Source organism: Ambystoma mexicanum, chromosome 11 (assembly GCF_040938575.1).
Source record: "Ambystoma mexicanum isolate Mex_15411 chromosome 11, UKY_AmexF1_1, whole genome shotgun sequence".
Taxonomy (NCBI): Eukaryota; Metazoa; Chordata; class Amphibia; order Caudata; family Ambystomatidae; genus Ambystoma; species Ambystoma mexicanum.
This window is the reverse complement of record NC_090934.1, coordinates 584,652,183-584,673,345: the sequence shown is the minus strand read 5'-3', so window position 1 is coordinate 584,673,345 and position 21,163 is coordinate 584,652,183.

Sequence of the window (21,163 nt, the reverse complement as noted above, 5' to 3'; positions counted from 1 at the left end):
GACAGTCTTATGCCCATCAATCGCACCAGAAGGAGTCTGTAAGAGATGCTTTCTCTTTTCCTGTACTTTCCAGGATTTTGGACACAATGGACAGAGGCCATGACCAGAGTCTTCACGAATTGTGTGAAGTCCACCAAATTCTCAAAGACTTGTCAGAGAAAATGAACTTTATAGAAGGATTCATTATGGCTTCTGTGATTTACAGCATGAATGGTCGCCTCCCAGACCTCGCCCTTGTCACCAGTCTCACCCAGGGATGCGCTGGTCGAGTCGCTGAAGACCGCAGTACTGTGTGCTCCATTGACTGGGGGTGTAGAATTGGGGACTGATACTGGGGAGGAGAATAGCCCTACTATTGCATTTCCCATTGTGGGTCCTGTGGAGGCTATGTCTGGGGGCTTAGTAGCCGTAGTGGAGAACCTGCGGTCGGAAATGCTTTTGCCAGCTATGACTGAGAGTCCCAAAAAGAAAACAAAGAAAGCCAAAAATGCTAAAAGTCTAACTCCGTGGTAAGCCAGAATAAAAAGGGGTCCCTGAAATTCCTACGATCCATTAAGGCACAGATCGAGGTGTTTTCAGATTATCAGACTTTTGCGGATCTGCCGGAGAAAGACCTATTACAGTACACTTCATCTAGGAGTACAAAGTGAGGGCCTGTGCATAAGAGTGTAGCAGATGGACCCGCTCCTGTTAGGGGCCATGCTAGAGGGACCAAACTGTCTAAATCTCATGACAAGCCCAACGGGTTGATCACAATTTATCTAAAACCTAAAGATAAATCTGTTGACTCACATCTGGTTAACCTTTCAATGCTTTCCACCTATTCGGTGGATGATGAGGAGCCTGCAAGTGACCTGTCCCTGGGTAGTGTTCGTCAATGGGTGCCCTCAGGAATAAGTTAGGGGGCAACTTTGAAAGGGTTAGTGAGGGACCATTGACTTCTTTAGGGGTCTCCACTCTGGGGGTATTAAAACCTACCGCCCCTTGTTTTCATCCAACTAACCCGATTCTCCAGGCTGACTCAGATTTTTCTCCTGCTTTCATTGCCTTGCCTTGCCTGCCAGCCCCTTAACCTGGAATATTCAGGCCTCAAATGGTCCAGTAAGGCGTACATCCTTTAAGCTCCTATTAAAAGGGGAAGCTGTGGCAGATGCTTTAGACTCAAAGCCCCCGGGGTCCAGTTCGTACTCGAGGGAGGATCTGGTCTATCTCCCACTCAAACCTACGTTTAAGGTAAACGGGGCATACCCGCTGAATCGCCAATACATCTTGGCACTGTTTAAAAAAATTGCAAAAAGGAGGAGGAGATGAAGACGGCTATCAGCTTTTTCCTTTTCTTGTCTTCGATTAGATTGGTTCTTTGACCGTTGAAACTACGCTTAGGAGAATATCTTATAAATGTAAATATGATACTCGTAGTAGGCACTCAGCACTTTTTTGACAACCTTGTTACACTGACTTTTGTTGTCTAACTGTTTTAGATATACAGTGGCTACATGTATTATACCTAGCAGTGCTTGATCAAATTGTTTTTTAGATAGATATTTTTCCTAGAATCTTTTGATATATATTATGTATTTGTATGCATTTTAGAAAATGTTATTGTGTGGATTAATAAAATGGTTTTTACTGTGATTATTGCACAATTTGAATACAATATGTGAATTTGACTTTTGACCTGTCCATGCCTCTTATCGCCCATTCACCCTCCTGAGTCTCTTAATGTTTTGAATCTCTGTATTCATCCGTGTGACCCCACTCCTCCGTTTTGCAATTTATATAGTTCCCCTGGTCCACGGTTTAGGGGATACCCATCTCAATTGTTCTACTGTTTAAAAAAATGCCATCACCATAATCATTGTCATCATTGCCAGAATTTTCTCTGTGAATTTTAGATGTGAGGATATGGTAAACGTGGGGTTTTACTCTCATTTGATGAATAATCTAGTGTTGGCCGAATCACAGTGTTTGAGTAACATGGGTTACCTGCGGTCTGATGTTTATGTAACCATCTATGCCACAGTAGTGATACTTGGGACAGGGTGATCTAACCTGTCTTCAAGAAACCTTTATGATAGACACCCCGATTCTGGATGATTTTGTAGTTTTGCATGAGCCAGAACAGAAAGGAGCCAAAGGCAGACCATTTGGGGGCTTACTTAGTGCTTGGCGAGTGTCTTCGGGCTCCAATGTGGAAAAACTTGATTTGGGCCGAAGAGGCATTTTGGGTATGAAGATTTCCTGGTGGGATTGTATTGGTGCTCGTTGGAAATGGCTGACTGTATTAAATCTACACTATAATCCTGTGTCAACAGGTTTGGCTGACTTCATGTCAGCAATTACCAAGTGCATTGAAGCTTTTAGTATCTCAAACAAAGGAGGAGTAGTTATACAGGGTTTTCAATTCAGAATGTTTGGACGCTAATTGGTACAATTTAGGATTACATTGAGGGGATCTTATTGGGCAAAAAAGAACACCAAAACATTAAATGCCCCAGGCCCTGATGGTCTATCCAATATTATGCTTAAATCAGCCCCTGATATGTGGACGGAGGTTTTGCTGTCACTATTTTGTAACATTCTGGGGACTCACCAGTTCCCTCCTACTTGGAAGGAAGCAATAGTGGCGATAATATTCAAAAAGGGAGATAAAGCGGATCCTGCAAATTACCGCCCTATCTCCCTGTTGGATGCTTCATATAACATATTTTCTAGATTCCTACTGCGGGCCTTGGAACATTGGGGGAGGGTGCTGGTAAAATGGATATTAATCAATCTGGTTTTAGGAGAGGTAATAGTACAGCCCTTAATTGTTTCTTGATCCGACTTTTGGCCAATCAAGGGCAGCAGCCAAAGCAAACTTTACATGTTGCATTTCTGGACATTACTAAAGCATTTGACTGCGTTGATCGGTGTCGTCTTTGGAAGATGCTAAGGGATTGGGGTTGTCCCGAATACTTGGTTGATATTTTGGAGCAGCTCCATGCAGATATTTGCCTAAAGGTCAGGTCGGACCAAACAGGGAACTTTACTGAGTGGATCTTTGTGCTTGTGGCCTTGAGAAGGGCTGCGTTCATGCACCTTTTCTATTTAATTTGTATATCTATGGAATAGGAGCTGCATTCAGATCCATTGCTGCTAATCCTCCAAAATTGGGATCCTTGAAACTACAGTTGGGCTCATTACGAGAATGAAGGTAATGAAAAAAGGAAGGCGGAATGGTAATACCTGCATCGTTAACGGGTCCATGGTATTACGACCGACAACCCGCCAATGCCGCCACCGCCCGTACCGTGCCCATTCATACCGGCACGCACGCGTACATGCGCCCCTTCACGGAGTAAATACCGGGATGCCGGTAATAGGAGGACATCACAACTCACGCGGGATTGCAATTACCAGCATCCCGAAGGCGGTAATTAGGGCCTGCAGGATGGCGGCCATACAGGCATCGCGGACCACACGTAAACAGCAATCTGCAATCAAGGCAACTGCCACAGGTGCACACAACCACCACAGGTGGAGTCAATGGAGCCTGTCCCAGTATAAAAGGAGTACACCCACATACCACACCCCTTCCTACACCAAAATGATACGACTAGCTGTTGCAATCATGGGGCTGGAGGACATGACTATACTGCTACAACTACAGCAACAACAGCAACTACAACAACAACAACAGCCACAGCAACAGCCAGCACAGAGGAGACGCAGGAGGAGAAGGAGGTTGAGACAGGGCCAGCAATTACCACCAGTGCAGCCAGTGGTACCATGTAGGCAGCCACCAATCCCTCGCATCAGACCCAGTCCATGCAATATAACCCCTGAGCAGATCCACACCATGTACCGGTTGGACCGGGACACCATCACCACTATAGTGGAAATGATACACAACGACATAGTCAGCCTCATAGAAATACGCACTGCCATCCCCCCGCTACTAAAGGTGGTGTCTGTGCTCCACTTCCTGGCCACAGGCCCCTACCAGCACACAGTGGGCCAGCTGCATGGCATCTCACAACCACTATTTTCCTGCATGCTGACCCAAGTGCTAGATGCCCTCCTGAAGCATGCTAGCACCCACATATCCTTACCACGGACTGCCCAGGAGATAGCCGACACCAAAATAGGCTTCCATGCACTGGCAGGCATGCCCAATTGTGTTGGTGCCCTCAACTGCACCCATGTAGAATTGGTAGTCCCCCATGCCCTAGAGGCGGTGTACCACAATCGCAAGCAATACCACTCCATCAATTTGCAGATGGTATGTGACTCCAGCAAGATCATCACACATTGCTGCGCCCAATATCCTGGATCGACACATGATGCCATGGTGCTGCGTAACTCCACGCTACCCCGTCACATGGAGCGACATGATGAACCACGTGCCTGGCTGCTTGGTGAGTTGCCTGACAGGCCCATGGCAGTGCTTCGGGGTTGTGATGTGTTGGGATGCATACTCCACCTGGGTGGGAATGGGGGGGGGTGCATACTCCACCTGGGTGGGAATGGGGGGTTGCATACTCCACCTGGGTGGGAATGGGGGGGATGCATACTCCACCTGGGTGGGAATAGGGGGGGATGCATATTCCACCTGGGTGGGAATGGGGGGATGCATACTCCACCTGGGTGGGAATGGGGGGTGAGTGGAGAATGCACGCAGAGCTAAACACTCCTGACCTGAACCTCCCAACCCGAACATGACACATCACTGGCACACATTGGACCAATGCGTATATCAATGACAACATGTAAGACGCACAACCTGGCCACCATGGGTATGTCAAGCAATTCATGAATAAACATGATTGCAACTGTGCCAATGTGGCTAGTGTGACCATGCACAGTGTAGTATACACATCAAATATGTGAGGCAAAATATTGTCCTGCAACCAGAGTACATCGGCATAAGCATGCAAGAATTCACACTGCATCATCTGTACAACACCATCCAGACTACCACACCATATTGCAGTATAGAATGCATCTAAATAATATTTGTGCATACGTACAGGGACATGTGCATGTCGACAGCAAATAGCTGCGGCCATGGCTGTGAATCCTGAAGTTGGCAGCTTAGAGTGACTCACATAGACCTATTTGTATTCGCTTGCAAGTGATGGAGGATATCCCTTGAAGCCGTGGCTACTTACCCCTGTGCGGAACCCGCATAACAGCCATGAGGAGCAGTACAATTGGGTACAATACCGTACCCGTGTTGTGATTGAGCAGGCCTTTGGCCTGTTGAAGGCGCAGTTCCGCTGCGTAAGCAGGTCTGGTGGAGCACTCATTTATAGGCCTGAGAAGGTGGAAAAGATCACCATGGCCTGTGTCATGCTGCACAACATGTGCGACCGGAGAAATGTACCACTGCCACCTGACATTGCACCGGGTGAGGATGATGAGGATGAAGACGAAGGAGAAGCAGAACCCCTGCCGGTACGTGATGCACAAGATGGCCATGCAATACGCCGATCACTGATTGACGAATACTTCTGACCCACAGGGACGTCGATAGATATGTGTCAGTGACACATTGTACACTGGGTCCATGTGGACATGCACACAGGGAATGTGGGGAGTTGGGCACTGTGCACTGTAATAAATTCAATGGATACACATGAAATGTCCAGGCATTGAATGATTTTTCACACAACGGGTGTATTGATATCAACTACAGAAATGGGCAACCCCCCATCGTCCACAACACCAAAATTCCCTATTCCCCCAAATGAAATCCCCATGCCCCAATGAACTCCCAAAACCCCCAATGAACTCCCAAAACCTAACAATGAAATCTCCATACCCCCCAACGAACTCCCAAAACCCCCCAATGAAATCCCCATACCCCCCAATGAACTCCCAAAACCCCCCAATGAAATCCCCCTAATACATCCATACACCACCAACACCATCTGACCCACTCCCATTGTTGTCCCCGACTATTTTCTGGATTTCTTGTTGTACGGGGGCAGCATTTCTGAGTGCCTCGCACTCCGTCTTGTTGGACGCATATGGCTGGAGGGTGCAGAGGAAGTGTGTGCAGAGGAAGTGGGTGTGTTGAATGGGGTGGAAGCCGTGGTGATTTGCACGGCTGGTGCGGGTTTGTGCAGCAGGATAGAGGTGAGGACCTGCGTGATGGCCCCCAGACTGTCTCGCATCATCAATGCAGAGGCATTGATGGCGGCTGTGTTCGCCGCAATGGCGGCTGTGTTCGCCGCTATGGCCTGGGCAATCCCACGCCTCGTGTCCTCCCCATCCGCAACATATTGACGGAGAAGGTCCAACATAGAGTCCTGTCTGGCCTCCACCCTCGCTAGCCGTGCCTCAAGGTTGGTGGTGGGAGCAGCAGTGGTAGAGGGTGCTGCGACTGGGCCTGCATTGGCAGTGCTGTCCTCGGGGATGCTGCTGAGGTCAGAATCGTGTAGCAGAGGATCTGCACTGCTGGTGGGTGAGGGCTGAGTATCCGGTTGGGGGTGGACACGGGGCTTGGGGAGTGTGGACATGCCACATGGGTGAGTCCATCCTCGTCCACATACTCCTCCACTGCACTTTCTATGTTGCTCATTGGGGCACGGGCCTCGCTTTCCACTGGTATTGCCAGCTCCGTGCTCCCGGTGTCAGGCGTTGATGTGGGGCCCTCATGTGTGGCCATGGCCTGGCCACTCGCCCTGGCCTTCGGTGTGGCCTGTGAGGCTGCCCCGGAGATGGTCTTGCCTGTGCGAGTGGTCTTGTGCCGAGATGTGGATGCCCTTGTGGCTGTCTCCTCACTGGCATCCTCTCCATCGGTGCCTGGGGGGGTAGAAGAGATGCAGGGCATCAGTGATGGTGTTACATGCAAGATGCATCATATGGTGCTGTGGAGATTTTCATTATTCATTCATTCAGATCTTACAGGTGTGTCACACAGGGTAGTAGGAAGGGGCCATTTTGGCATGTGCCGTGACGTCTCAGTGCAGGGATGTTGCAAGGCAGGTGGCAATGCCGTTGTATTGGGCTTTGTGTGATGTATTCCATGGGCACGGTCCATGTGTGTTGGCTGTGTGTTGGTAATGGGATTGGCACTCAGCATACATTTCAGTGTGGCAGGGTTTGGGCCTCCATCTTGGCAAGGATATGTTGATATGTGGGTTGGGACATGCATTGCCTTGCCTAGACTCTCTTCCACATCACTTGTGCTACGTCATGTTTTCCCCTACAGGGATCTGCAGGGTCACTCACCTCCATCTGCAGATGTTACGGCACCCATCTCCATCTCCCCAAATCCCTCGATGGACTCCACCTGTATGAAGCTACTGCAAGTCTCCTCCCAGCGTGTACGTTTTGTGGGTGAGTGGGGATCCCCATCTGTGGCCATGGCCTCCCTCCTATTGCTGGGCAGGATGTTCCATACCCTGAGGTGGAGGTCATCCCACCTTTTTTTACAGTCCTTGACTGTCCGTGGGGTGGTGCCAACTGCCGAGACCTTGCGGGCTACCTCCTCCCAGATCTCCTTTTTGCGTTGCTGCACCTCCCTTTTCAGGTTTTGCTGTTTGATCTCCACAGCATGGGCTGTTAGGGTGTCCACCAGCATGGTCAGTTCTTCGTCTTAAAAACACTTTTTTCGCAGGCGGGCGTTGATTTACTGGTAGCCTTAGACATGTTTAATGGATTGGCACTGGTCTCTCCTGAACACAACTGGTGGTTTGGGAAGATTGCAATGGATTGTGTTTTTAAAGATGGCCGCCGGCGCATTTCCCATTCCGACGTGATGACGTTACTTCCGGGTCCGGTATTACGAGATGAGAGAGAGAGAGTGAACAACACATAATCATTATTCTACTCTCTGTACATATTAATCAATTATTCATCCTTTTATTTACACGGGTATCCCATTCTTTGTAATTGTCAAATATTCTGTCTTAACCCGTTTATTCTCTTTAGGGAACTGCCACTTCCTGTGCATTGGGCTGTACTCCTTCTGTTGTCACACCGCCGTGGGCTTTGCTAACATCAGAGAGATGTATCCAATATTTCAGGCCCTTATCCTTCAATGCGGAAGGGGTGCAATATATCACCTCGTAAGAACCATGAAATCTCTGAGAATTCCATCTCCTCACAAAACTATGCACGTATACCAACTCCCCGGGCATTAACTGTGTCATTGGGCTGTCTGTTGCTGCAGTGGTGTTGTCAGTTTCCCTAGTGAAGGGTGGGGCCACTTGCTTAGCTATGCTCCTCACTGCCCGTGTAAACTGTGTCAAGTACACCTTAAATTCCTCCCCTAGGATTGTGGCAGTTTGATGAGCATCTGAAGCTCTTCTTATTGGGGATAGCAGGGTTTATATGCGTCTCCCTGTTACTATTTTGTGCGGGGACAAGTTGTGGTCCTTGCTTGGTTGTGTTCGTAATTGAAATAATGCTAGGGGCGGGCAGTGTACCCAATTCTTTTTGAGGGTGTGGCATAACTTTGACAGTCTGCTTTTAAGGAGACTGTTGATTTTCTTGACCATACCGTTTGCTTTCAAGTGGTAAATGGAACATAGCTTGTGTTTAATTCCTAGTAGGGACGTTACGTCTTTAAAAAGGTTGTTAACAAAGTGCGTTCCATTGTCGGAGCATATGACATCACAAATGCCCCAACGCGGGAATACTTCCCTCACCAAAAATGTTGCCACGCATTTCACATCTGGGTATGCACAGGGTCCTGCTTCCACCCAGCGTGAAAAGGGGCAGACCACCACTATTAGGTATCTTGCTCCATTGCACCTTTCTCCCATGTCTGCATAGTCAATGTGCAGTTCACATAAAGGTCCGATGGGGTGGGGCAGTGTCCCTCGCATTGTCCTGAGGGTCATTCCAGAGTTGTATGTCTGACAAGTTACACATTCAATTGTCATTTTAGCGAGGTGTTCTTGCAAATTTGGGATGAACCAGTCTTCCTAGATGTCAGCAGCTATGTGTTGTTTTGTTGTGGGTGTTGGAAAATGTAGTTGTTGAAATGCAAGCTGTAATAATTGCACAGGCATTACTACCTTTCCTTGCCACCAAAGGAGATCAGTGGGTGACTGTGCACAACCTCTCTTTGACCACATCTCTTGTACCTCATTTGGGGCTCTTTTCTGTAGCTCAATATGTGTGTGATGGGCAGTGAATTATATCCAGCTTCTTTTCCCCCATGCGCGCTACCTTTTAGCAAATATTCTGTCATTTAGGGCTTTTGGAAGTATGATGCCTGCTTTGCAGCGACATCTGCTGCCATGTTTCCTAGTGAGATTACATCACTGTTATACGTATGGGCTTGGCATTTTATCAGAGCCACTACTAATGGTTTGGCTAGAGCTTCCATCAATTTATTTAAAAGCTCAGCATGTTGTACTGAGGACTGGTCTGCCCTCTTGAAACCTCTCCTCCTTCACCTGGACAATCCAGCATATACCGCTGTGGTTACATATGCTGAATCTGAATAAATATTTACTGCACATCCTTTCAATGCATGCAATGCTCCAATTAGTGCTACAAGCTCTGATGCTGGTGCTGAGTAATACATTGGTAGACATTTTTGTACGATGATCTCATACTTCCCTTCCTCCAATCTTACTACTGCTGCGACCACATGCTTTTCACCTGTCTCCGGGCAAATAGGTGCTGACCCATCTACAAAGTACACTTCACCTTCTTCAAGGGCGTTCTTGTTTGCTTTGGGAATGTCGTCTCCTTCCCCTTCGTATGTGACACAATCATGATTTTGCATGTCTTCTACCATGCATTGCTCAGTGATAAATGTGGCCGGATTTACTGTTTTGCAGCGTACTATGTGAATGTTAGAGCTAGAAAGTATTATTTCATAAGTTGTTGCTCTTTGTGTCGTAAGTGTAGATTTAGACAGTTCTAGAATCGCAAACAAGGAATGTTCAACAAACAGAGTCACTGAGCACCCCATTACTATGGTGGTGTTTTTTTCAATCGCAAAGGCGGCTGTTGCGAAAGCATGTTCGCACGCAAAGTGCCCTTCCATCACGGAATCAAGGGTGCCACTGTAATAGGCCAAGGGCTTGTGCCCTTAGGATGTTTTCTGTGTTAAGACAGCTGTCATGAGAGTTCCATTGCAGTGTGTAAACAGGAAGAATTCCCGTTCATAATCTGGGGTCGCTAGAATGGAAGCTGTAGAGATAAGTTTCTTTAGTGTTGTGAAGGCTGTGTGCATGTCTGGTGTCCATGTGATAGCTGTGCTATCTCTCTGTGCTCCTTCAGTGCTTGTAGCAGGGGCCTTGTGTATGCTGCATAATCGAGTATCCATGCTCGGCAATAATTACATATGCCAAGAAACTTCTGCATGTCCTTCACTGTGTGGGGCCTAGCTGCAGCGCATACTACTGCTGCCATGTCTGGGATTATTCTTTTGCCATCTTTGGATATCAGTTGCCCCAGATTCAGTACTTCTTCTAGGCAATACTGTAACTTCGCTCTATCCACCTTGTACCCTTTGTTTGCCAAGAAATTCAATAATGTTATCGAGTCTGCACTGCACTGTTCCTCACTCTCACCGCAAATCAAAAGGTCATCTACATATTGTATCACTGTGCTTTTAACATCAATATTGCCAATTTCTTCATGCATGTCTGGTGTCCATGTGATAGCTGTGATATCTCTGTGTGCTCCTTCAGTGCTTGTAGCAGGGGCCTTGTGTATGCTGCATAATTCAGTATCCATGCTCGGCAATAATTACATATGTCAAAAAACTTCTGCATGTCCTTCACTGTGTGGGGCCTAGCTGCAGCGTGTACTACTGCTGCCATGTCTGGGATTATTCTTTTGCCATCTTTGGATATCAGTTGTCCCAGATACAGTACTTCTGCTTGGCAATACTGTAACTCCCCTCTATCCACCTTGTACCCTTTGTTTGCCAAAAAATTCAATAATGTTATCGAGTCTGCGCTGCACTGTTACTCACTCTCACCGCAAATCAAAAGGTCATCTACATATTGTATCACTGTGCTTTTAACATCAATATTGCCAAGGTCTTCATGCAATATTCTGTTAAGAATGCTTGGGCTTTCACAGTATCCCTGTGGTAGTCTGCAATGTTCGTATCTTTTCCCTCCCAGGGTAAATGCAGTCAGATATTGTGAACTTGGATCGAGTGGAACCGAGGAATAGCATTTTTCAAGTCTACCACTGTGAAGTGTGTGGCTGTCTTTGGGATGCTGCACAAAATGGATGAGGGATTTAGGACAAGAGAAACTCCTTCTGTATGACGTGGGCGTAATTCCTGCATCATCCTCCAAGTCGCTCCCTTCGCCTTCTTAATTGGATAAATTGCCATATTACAAAGGGAGTTTGAGGGTACAATGATGCCTTGTTGTAATAATGCATTTATGGTTTCCTTTAGTGCCTCCTCTGCTTCTCGTGACAGGGGATATTGTCTCACCCGGGGTAGCACTGCACCAGGCTTAAGTTTAATTTTTTCTGGGGTTACCTCTTGCAAGAGCCCTACATCATGGGGGTTGGTTGTCCATAAATGTGTGGGGACCAGCTGCATGTCCCAAGAGGATAGCTAAGCGGCAACATGCTCGCCTTGGAAACAAGACAACACAGGTTCGATCCCCGGGTCCGCGCTTAGAAACCTCTGGGTATTAAGCGCGTTATAAATAAACAACTAAGACATATTCCTGTAACAGCACCTCGATGCCCCCGGGCTGTGTGAGCGCTTTAAAAATGTGAATAAATGAATAAATAAATGTCCTCATCAAAGAATGACGGTGGTACACTGACAACAGCCATTAGGCGGTTCCTTACTCATCTATTTTGAATCATTATATCACATGGCATGCATATTTCCATTATTATCTCCCCATCGTTGTTATTGAACAGATCTTCATCTGTTAGATCGCGCAGCGCTATGTTTGAGTCTATGCACATCACTGTTCGGCACTCGCATCCGTACGTGTCCGAACCTATTGCCACAAGACATCCAACCGATACTTGTACTCCCTGCAGATCTAATGAATGATAGTGCCTGGTAATATCTCAGGTGCAGCTACAGGGCGGAAAACAAAGTCGGAGAGTACTCTCCATTCCTGTCGTGTTATTTTGGGTACCGCTCTTGCCAGGACCTGTATCCCATACACACACATGTCGGCATTAGTGGACACCCCTCGGATGGCTATTTCATTTGCTATGGTGTTAATCAATAGCATTGCCCGGAGGGGGCATATTCCTGGGGTGGAGCATACTACACCCCTTTTAGTAAAGGAAATTGCCATATTAAGCTTACCAAGGAGATCTCTCCCCAGCAAATTTATCGGCGAGTCTTCATGGTACAATAGGGGTGCTCGCACTGTTTTCCCCCCTATCTTTACATCCAAATATTTAGTATATCGAACCATGACCACAGCCCCAGAAAATCCCTGCATTTCCACATTTTTGTCCAACAGCGGAAATCTGCCTTCCATTAGGCATGATTTTTCCACTCCTGAGTCCACCATGAAAATGAACTGTCTGTCTCCTATCTCCGCCCCCACCAGTGGTTCCTCGTGTGCCCTTGTGTGAACCGGGCTTCAGCCTGTTCATCTTGTCCGTAATCTCCCGTGGGTAGCCCATAGGGACTACCTGGTGGGGATGTCCATACTGCTGTTCATTATTAAATCTTTGTGTGTTCTGATAATATGCCATGGGACGGGTACGACATTCCCTCACAAAATGGCCCCACTTCCCACACGACCAACATGCTCCCTGTCCCCCTCCTTTGGGCCCTTGTCCTTCGTACCCACCTCTCTGTCCCCTGTACCCACCTCTTCCTCTTCCAGGCCTTCCTTGCCACTAGGACCCTCCATACTGCTCTTCTCCAGCCCATTGTTCCTGACCATTTACGGCCCGTGTTGCTACCATCCTAGCTTGCAGCGCTGTCGGCCCTCCTCCTCGTTTCCCTGCCTTTCTGGGGGTGGTGTGGCTGTTACTACCGTGACCTTCACCAGCTTATTTTGTACAAGTTTGGCTTCATCTGGCAATCTTTTCTGTGCAATTTCTTTCTCCCTTTCTTTGATCCTCCTACAATAATGTACTATAATGCTTTGTATTTCTGGCCATCCTTTGGCTTCTATCCCAGCTATTTATCAATGGCCTTCTGCACATCCTTCGAGTGTCATGATTGCTGCCCCTCATGTCCCCAGCCCTCCAAGAGTCAGGCTGGAGCTAGGCCACGATCACCTACATGGCCCTCAAGGGCCTCTCCATCCCTCCAAGACCCACTTGGAGTCAGACTTGGCACTTGTGGCACCAGACTCACTCACCCCCATAGGATAACATTGGGGATTGGACTTGTAGTGCATTGACGGGGACAAGATGGATGCCCTCACATATTTCGGTTCCCAGAACTGCATCTGCAGTCGAGTCTTTTGGGTGTGGTTCAGCCCAGAGACACCTGGGATACCCAGAGACTATTTAAGCCACGCCCAGGCTGAGAAACATGCTTTGTGTTTTCTGCACCTGCAGCGTGACACTCACTGTGTTCGCATCGGTCTCCAGTAGGCCTGCATCTTTCTTCTGCGCTCAGCTCCTGCAAGAACAAGAACACCGTTAGGAACAGCCTTACCTTGCGGCGCTTCTGCCCATCATTCATCGCTCCTTCTGTTCTGCGGGCATCTTCGGCGGTGTCATTCCCATCCCGGCACGCCGCTTCCTAAGGAAAAGGGAAAAGAACAGAAAAAAGGCATTAGTAAGCATTCTGCAAATCTTCCCTTATTTTAAAATACTCTACGAGCTTCAAATGTTTACCTGAATCCCAGCCGCTCTGGGGGAACTCTGTCTCCGGAACTTCTCATCCATCTGCAAGAGGGAAAAGACACTCCAGGTTAGCGTGGAAACATCTAGAGGCGCTGCATACCGGCCTACTCACCGCATTTGTTCTTCATACATGGCATCCACGCTGAAAACATTGCGGCACCTAAAAGACACAGGAAAAGAACTCAGTTCAATACAAATACGAAAGGGCTGCATTGCGCATCGCGCTCTCACTCACCTTCAGTGCTACTCATCTCAGCAGCACGCCGCCATCCCCGGACGCCGGCCATCATCTAAGGAAGGAAAGGAATGTTAAGTGACCTCAATTCAGCACTCCAACTAAGTCAATGCCGAGTCTGGGATGCCCAAGGGAAGCCCTTAATTATATATTTTTATGACAAGTTCATAGATCTGGATGATAAACCCTTGTATAACACCCCTCTCTTTGAATCCCCCTGACCTCACTGAGCCAAGAAGTAGGTTTGTTTTGCAAATTAAAAGATTTGTTGAAAAATTAAACAAGATATTTATCACACTTTTATAAATAAATTAATATTTGATAGCACACTTATGAATACGACAGTGATCAACAATGGATAATATTACACTCGCACACTTTTTTAATTACTTAGGAGTTGGTATAGAGAGGATAAAGTAGCTGAGAATGCTTTTATGGGTTGAAGGAAATGCAATGATGGAAAAGAATGCAGCACAGAAATAAACTGATATGGTTTCCACAAGAGATAATATGATCACTTTTTCTTTTGACAATTCACTCCCCCCTATGCAATATAAGGAGATGGAAGGGGAGCACACAATTTTCAGGAATACAATCAAATGCAATACCAATTCATTTCCCCCCTAGCAAGCTTAGAGCAACAGGGATGATTTTAAAACACAGGCAAAATACTTTAAATGTGATTTGCAAAGAAGTGAAAATATGCTAAGAATGATTTTAATTCCCTATAGGAGATTCAGGGTAGGTGATAGCTACTTAGATTGGTTCAGGTCAACACTATCAGTGATTCATGAGGGATTATCAGGTTGAAAATGGATTTCAGCAGTTGCCAGCAAAAGACAGCGATTTTGACAGGTGGAGAAATTTGATTCAAATTACAATTCGCTGCACTTTTTCTGAGTGCGTCGAGCGCGATTACGGAAAAACTATAAAGAGTAGAAAGTCTAGGGCTTGTTGGAAAGCTGGGGATCTTAACTTTAAAATGAAAGTTAAATCTCGTTCCTAGATTTTGTGGAGGTAGATTTCAGAAATGAAATAATTATTCAGAATGGCAATTGACACTTTCACAGGTTTGAAATCACAGAATGGACACACAATTTCTATGCAGTTCTAAATAGGTGGAAATGGTTTGAATTAGATTATTTTGATCTAAGAGATTGGTTTGCACAGTTCTGGCTGGATACTCACTCCTAATTTTGGAAGGAATGGGCCTCGTCACAGATCTGGTCAACAGGTTTAGCTGCGGTTCTCTGTGCTCTGGTTCTGGCAAAAGTTCTGGCACTGCACAGCGGTCTGGTCTGGTCTCTGGTTTGCGGTTCTGGATACAGCACTGCCCTCTGGTCTGGTCTCTGGTTTGTGGTTCTGGATACAGCACTGCCCTCTGGGTCTGGTTCTGGCAAAAGTTCTTGGCTAGAATCAAACAGCACAGCCTGGCTGTTGAATAGTTTGGTTAGGTTTCTGGATTCTGAGGCCTGCTGAGAAGGATTCAGCTTTTGGTTCAGGCCTCTCTGCTTCAAGTTCTGGAGTCTATCTGGAGTATATGATCCTTCTGGATATTGTCTGGTCTGGCAAAGTGCTTCGCAAGAAAGTGGAAAATGCAGTGTCTCCTTGGGTCTCAGTGGATCTTTTTATGTCTTTTAAAAGTGGGTGAGAAGGCTGACTTTCTATGCCCAACCCTCTGAGGATCCTGATAGGCTATAGGATTCTCTGTTGCCTGACTGGGGAACTGAATTGTGAGTCATACGGCATCCTTTTTATGGCATACAGAAAGAACACTCCCCTTGTCACTTTGCACACAAATCTATTTTTGACTTAAATGCATATTTATTTATGTACAATTTTTTCTGATATTATATGTCCAGTTAACATATTTTCTGTAGCACCAAACCATCCGATCCATGTCTTTGTAAGATGTTGTGTTTACTTCTGACAGAATTCTGCCATTTTCATCCAGAACACAACCTCTAAACGTTTGGAGAATTTACACAAATGTGCGCAAGGAATATGGGCATCAGATGATGAAGTGTCAGATTTTTAACATACATACATTTGGAATAATATCCTATTTTCCGCTACTACCCCCCAGAACATACCGCAGAGTCCTAACACCTCTTAAAATGTGCACAGAAAAATCACAGGAATCATGATATTATTGATATAATTTTGACAATTATGTACTATGAATTATCCATCTTTCTAAAATTATGCTCTGGCCCAGATGGGTGTGGTTTACGTCCCAAAGCACTTGGGGAATTCCTTGTTCGTCCCCACCTCCTAGCTCAGCTGGCTCACAGAGGCAGTGCCCCTCCCATTTCCTTCCAAGAGGAAGCCATTTACGACCCCCTGATTTAACATTTGCCTGAGCCAAGGAAAGTTCATTGTTCTGTTTCCTGCAGTCCCATGTACGCCTCCCCTGATTCAATCAGAGAGGTGTGATCTTCTTTTGGTGGGGGCAGCAGAATGCAACCAGGCCTGTGAATGCAGTTGCTGGGCAAGTTTCAACTCCTGTCAGGGGTAGTTGCCAGGCAAAATTCAATCTCTTTAAGCCAGGCTTCAGCCAAATGTCACTTTTGTTCCAGTTTTTCTTCATTCAAATCAAACTTACAATTTTGACACATGCAGCTAGAACGCTTATTCTAAGTACAAAATATGACATTTAAACAGTTGCAACCTATGTGACACTCAAAAGTAGGTCACTCATTTATTTTAAACATTTCGATTTTAGTGGCTTTAAGTCCAATTTCACTTAAGCTGCTGACATCCACAGCTCAGCCAGTTTTGTTATGAACATTATTTTAGGCTCTTCATCTTTCCAGATTTGGTATGCACACAAGACTTCATTCTACCAGATGTCTGCTAGTGTTCAGTAAGATTTTTGAATATCTTGCAATGTTTGAAATAGGCATTTTGAGCTTGCATTCAGAGAAACAAAGGTGATTTTAAAGCGCTTTTTGAGCTAACAGGCACTGCTGTTTTTCCTTTGGCACCACGTTTCACTCATGGTGCTTCTGGCCCATCACGCTTGCACTGCTGGGTGGCAGGTCAGGCGACCATTTTGGTGTGCGCAACAACTGCACGGTTTTCCTGGATTCTGGCGCCAATGTGGGATTTTTGGCCACCTTGGATTTTCTAAGCCCACAGCACCAAATGTTGCAGCATAATAACTTGAACGTGGGTCGATACACCTAACAAGCCCCCCCGCCTGACTGCACTTTGATTTCGAGTCAAGGGGGAGTCGGGTGCAAAGGATGTTTTGATTGTTTTGATCCACGCGCTGGGATGTCCGCATCATCTTCTTCCAATTCCGCAGATGGCCAAGTTCAGCATCTTTTCCTCCATCAGGGTGGATCGATCGGCTCTCCTCGCCGGTCCTGATGGGAGTATTGGGTGGTACCCCGGGCCCCTCGGATCTTTGCTCCCGGTCCCAGGTCGTCTTCCTTGGTTAGTCTCCATGGTTTCATCTCTCCTAGGATGACAAAGCAAAAGCGGCAGAACATATTCGTAGACATTTCCCCACCACTATTAATGGTGGGGCGAACATATACATTTTATACATCAGGAGACATTTGCATTCAAGAATCACAGGATTTTATAGGCTATGTGTGGAATATTTTAGGGTTGGACTTGTATTACTCTGGAGCTGCCCCCTCTGGGATTGCAGAGGACTCCTCCAGTTGCTGCAGAGTGTGCCTGGGATGGCAACACTTTAGCTGATTTATATGGACCCACTTGTCTTCCCCTTCCGCCAAACTACCCTTGGGGATGCGGATCTTGTAGGCGACTGGGGAGATCTTGTCTACAATTTCAAAAGGTCCCTTCCATGTAGGCAGAAATTTCCGCTGTTTGGCCTGGTTCCTTTGGAAATTGTATAGATAAACCCGGTCCCCTAGATTGTATTCTTTCCTAGAAGTCTTCAAATCATAGTGAGTCTTCATGCTATCGGCTGATCTTTCTAGGTTTCGCTGAGCATAGGCAAAAGCATGTTGGAGGTGTTTCCTTAAATGTTCAACATACTCATGCGTTGTGGAGGCATTGATCAAGGTTTGCTCTTGGGTCCTGTAGAGCAAATGCTGGGGAACACCATCCTGCATCCAGTCATCAGTTCAAATGGTGACATTTTAGTTGCAGATGAAGGGGTAGATCTGATGGCCATTAGGACCAGAGGTAATCGGATATCCCAACTTGGCCCAGACTCTGCCACAAACTTTTTTAATATGCTCACAATGGTTCGGTTGTAACGTTCTACTGCCCCAGAAGAAGCTGGTCGGTAAGCAATGTGTAGCTTCCTTTTAACCCCCAGTATCTCCCACATCATAGTCATTACTTCGCTGGTAAAATGGCTACCTCTGTCTGACTCAATCCTTTGGGGTAGACCAAAACGCGAAAAGATGTGTTGATCATCAGGGCAGCTGCTGTCTCTGCCTTGCAGTTTGGGGCCGGGAAACACTCCACCCATTTAGTAAATAAGCATGTCACCGTCAATATGTACTTATTTCCCCTAGAGGAGCAAATCACGGGCCCTATGTAGTCGACTTGCAAATCTGACCATGGCAGTGTCATCCCCCTCTTTTGGCGAGGCGCACGGTGTGTGAGGGATGCTGGCTGAAATTGTGCACACACGAGACACCCCTTCAAGTATTGGTTGAGGTCCTGCCCCATGTGTGGCCAGAAAGCAACCTCTCTTAAGATCTCAAGTGTTGTATGAAACCCCCTATGACCGGCGGTGGCTGCATCCTGGGCGTGACTTAACATCAGGCTTCGGAATGAGGTAGGGACCACCCACTGATCATGGCCAGCTTGGGATTTCCTTACCAACAAACCGTCTTGGATTCGAACATTTTTGGACATTTCATCAACACTCTAAGGTCCTCTTTCCCAATGTAATCGGTATCCGTCAGGGGAAAGTTCTCAGGGTCCTCAATGTGTTGGTAAAATTTACCAATTATTGGATCCCCTTTCTGAGCGGTAATCAAATCAGCATCTGGGGTCTCCTTACTCCATTGTGCTGTTGAAAGATCATTGTGAGCATTTGTCTGGGACCTAGTAATAGCAGTGACCTGGATTTCCCCCAACAGGGACTCAATCTCTATTAGATTCCCTTGGATGGCCCCGGTTTTGGCCAGCTGATCAGCTAAGTCATTTCCAGTTTTGTCTGGTCCCTCTACTTTGGAATGACCCATGATCTTTTTCCAGTAGACGGTCATCCCATTTGAGGTGACCAGATCATCAATATTTTGGATTTACTTCCCATGTATCAGGGGTTTGTTATTAGCACATAACATGCCTCTGGTTTTCCAATTAACCAGGTGCTCCACGAACCCGTTCCGTACATAATCCGAGTCTGTGATTATGACCAGTTCGTAGAGTTGATGTTGGACAGCAGTGAGGATGGCTTGATGCACAGCCATTAACTCTGCCACCTGACTACTTCGGGGACAAATCTTGTACCAAGGGGAGGGTTCTGGGGACTCATTCACCCATGCATTCCCTACGCCGGCCACAAGTTCTTTTTCCACGTCGTTGTCAACATGGTAAGAGCATCCATCCACATAGACAGTGGGCATTCCCTCACACTTGTCGTCTTCAAATACTTTGTGTGGGGAATTAAGTTATGCCTTCATGTTGTCCTTGATTTTTAGACTTTCGTCCTCGAGACAGTTTTCTCTGGCACAATCATGCAAGTCAGCCAGACCTTGCGCGAGGGGACTCTTCTTGTTTCGGCCATATCTGACCTCCATGGGAAAGCCTTACATTGACAGAATCCAGGAAGCAATTCGGGAATTACTCACATTTCCGGCCCTGATTCTGTCACTTTGGAGATATTGCAGAGGCTGGTGTGGAGTCTCCACTATGATGTGTTCCCCCTGGATAAACGGGCGGTAATTCTTCAATGCCCACACCGTTGCCAGGAATGCCTTCTCACAATCGTTGAATTTTTCCTCCACAGGGGATAAAGTTTTGCTCGCATAGGAGATTACTTTATTGACCTTGTCATGCTTTTGATATAATACTGCAGTCAAGCATGAATTAGAGAACCCTGTCTCCAAGAAAAACTCCTTGTTTCTGACAGGGTAAGCTAGGCAAGGTGCTTGTGAGAGGCTTCTTCTGAGGTGTCTTACTGCCTCGGATTGTTCTGGACCCCATTCCCACTTGACCCCCCCTTCAAGAGATGAATCAGGGGTCTGGTGATCTCTGCGTAGCCCTCAATGAACTTTCTGCTGTAATTAGTCAGTCCAAGGAGGCTCCTTAGTTCCCGCAGAGTTGTGGGGTCTTTCAGTTTCTGACGTGCTTCCACTTTCTTTTCCTGGGGACAGAGACCCCGAGGAGTAATCTCATGCCCCAAGAAATTAACACGGGTTCTACACCACTGTGCTATCTGAAAGGAAAGTTTTGCTCCGGCAGCCCTCAACTGTGTCAGAACATAACGGATCTCCGCTATGTGTTCCTCCACAGATGATCTTTTGATGAGGACATCATCTACATAAGCCAGGTTACCCCTTGCACCTAGGTCGGGCATGGCCTTATGTAGGAAAATGTTGAATTCATTGCCAAGTTGAGGTATCCGAACGGGAATACGGGTCCATGTGTACTGCTGGCCCCCAAAGGTAAAAGCCAGCTTGTATTGGCCCCCCCTACTGACAGGCACAGTCCAGTATCCATTGTTCAGGTCTATTGCAGTAAATACATGTGACCCCTGGATCTGGGCCAGCCCTTGGTCAATGTAGGAAAGAGGTCATCGGGAAGTATGGACCCGTTTGTTCAGCTCCCTAAGGTCGCCGCAGAGTCTCCACTGGCCATTTGGCTTCAATATTCCCAGCACCGGATTATTGAAGGTGCTGTGAACTGGACGGATTATCCCCCGGGACTCAAGGTTCTTAATTATTTCAGTAAGGGACTTCATGGATGCGAGAGGCAAGCGAAATTGCTTCACAAACACTGGAGTCATGCCAGAGTCTGTGGGAATTGTTGTTGTGTGGATGTCGGTGCGACCACAGTCATATGAGTCTACCGCAAAGAGATCTTGGAAATCCAAGAAAACTTGTTTCAACTTTTCCTTCTGTTCCAGAGTCACACAGGCATCAGCTAGGTTGACTCTCTCTTCCACCATCTGCCTGAAGCCTGGAAATACTTCTGGTTTTGCGATCTCAGCGGCCTTATCCAGCT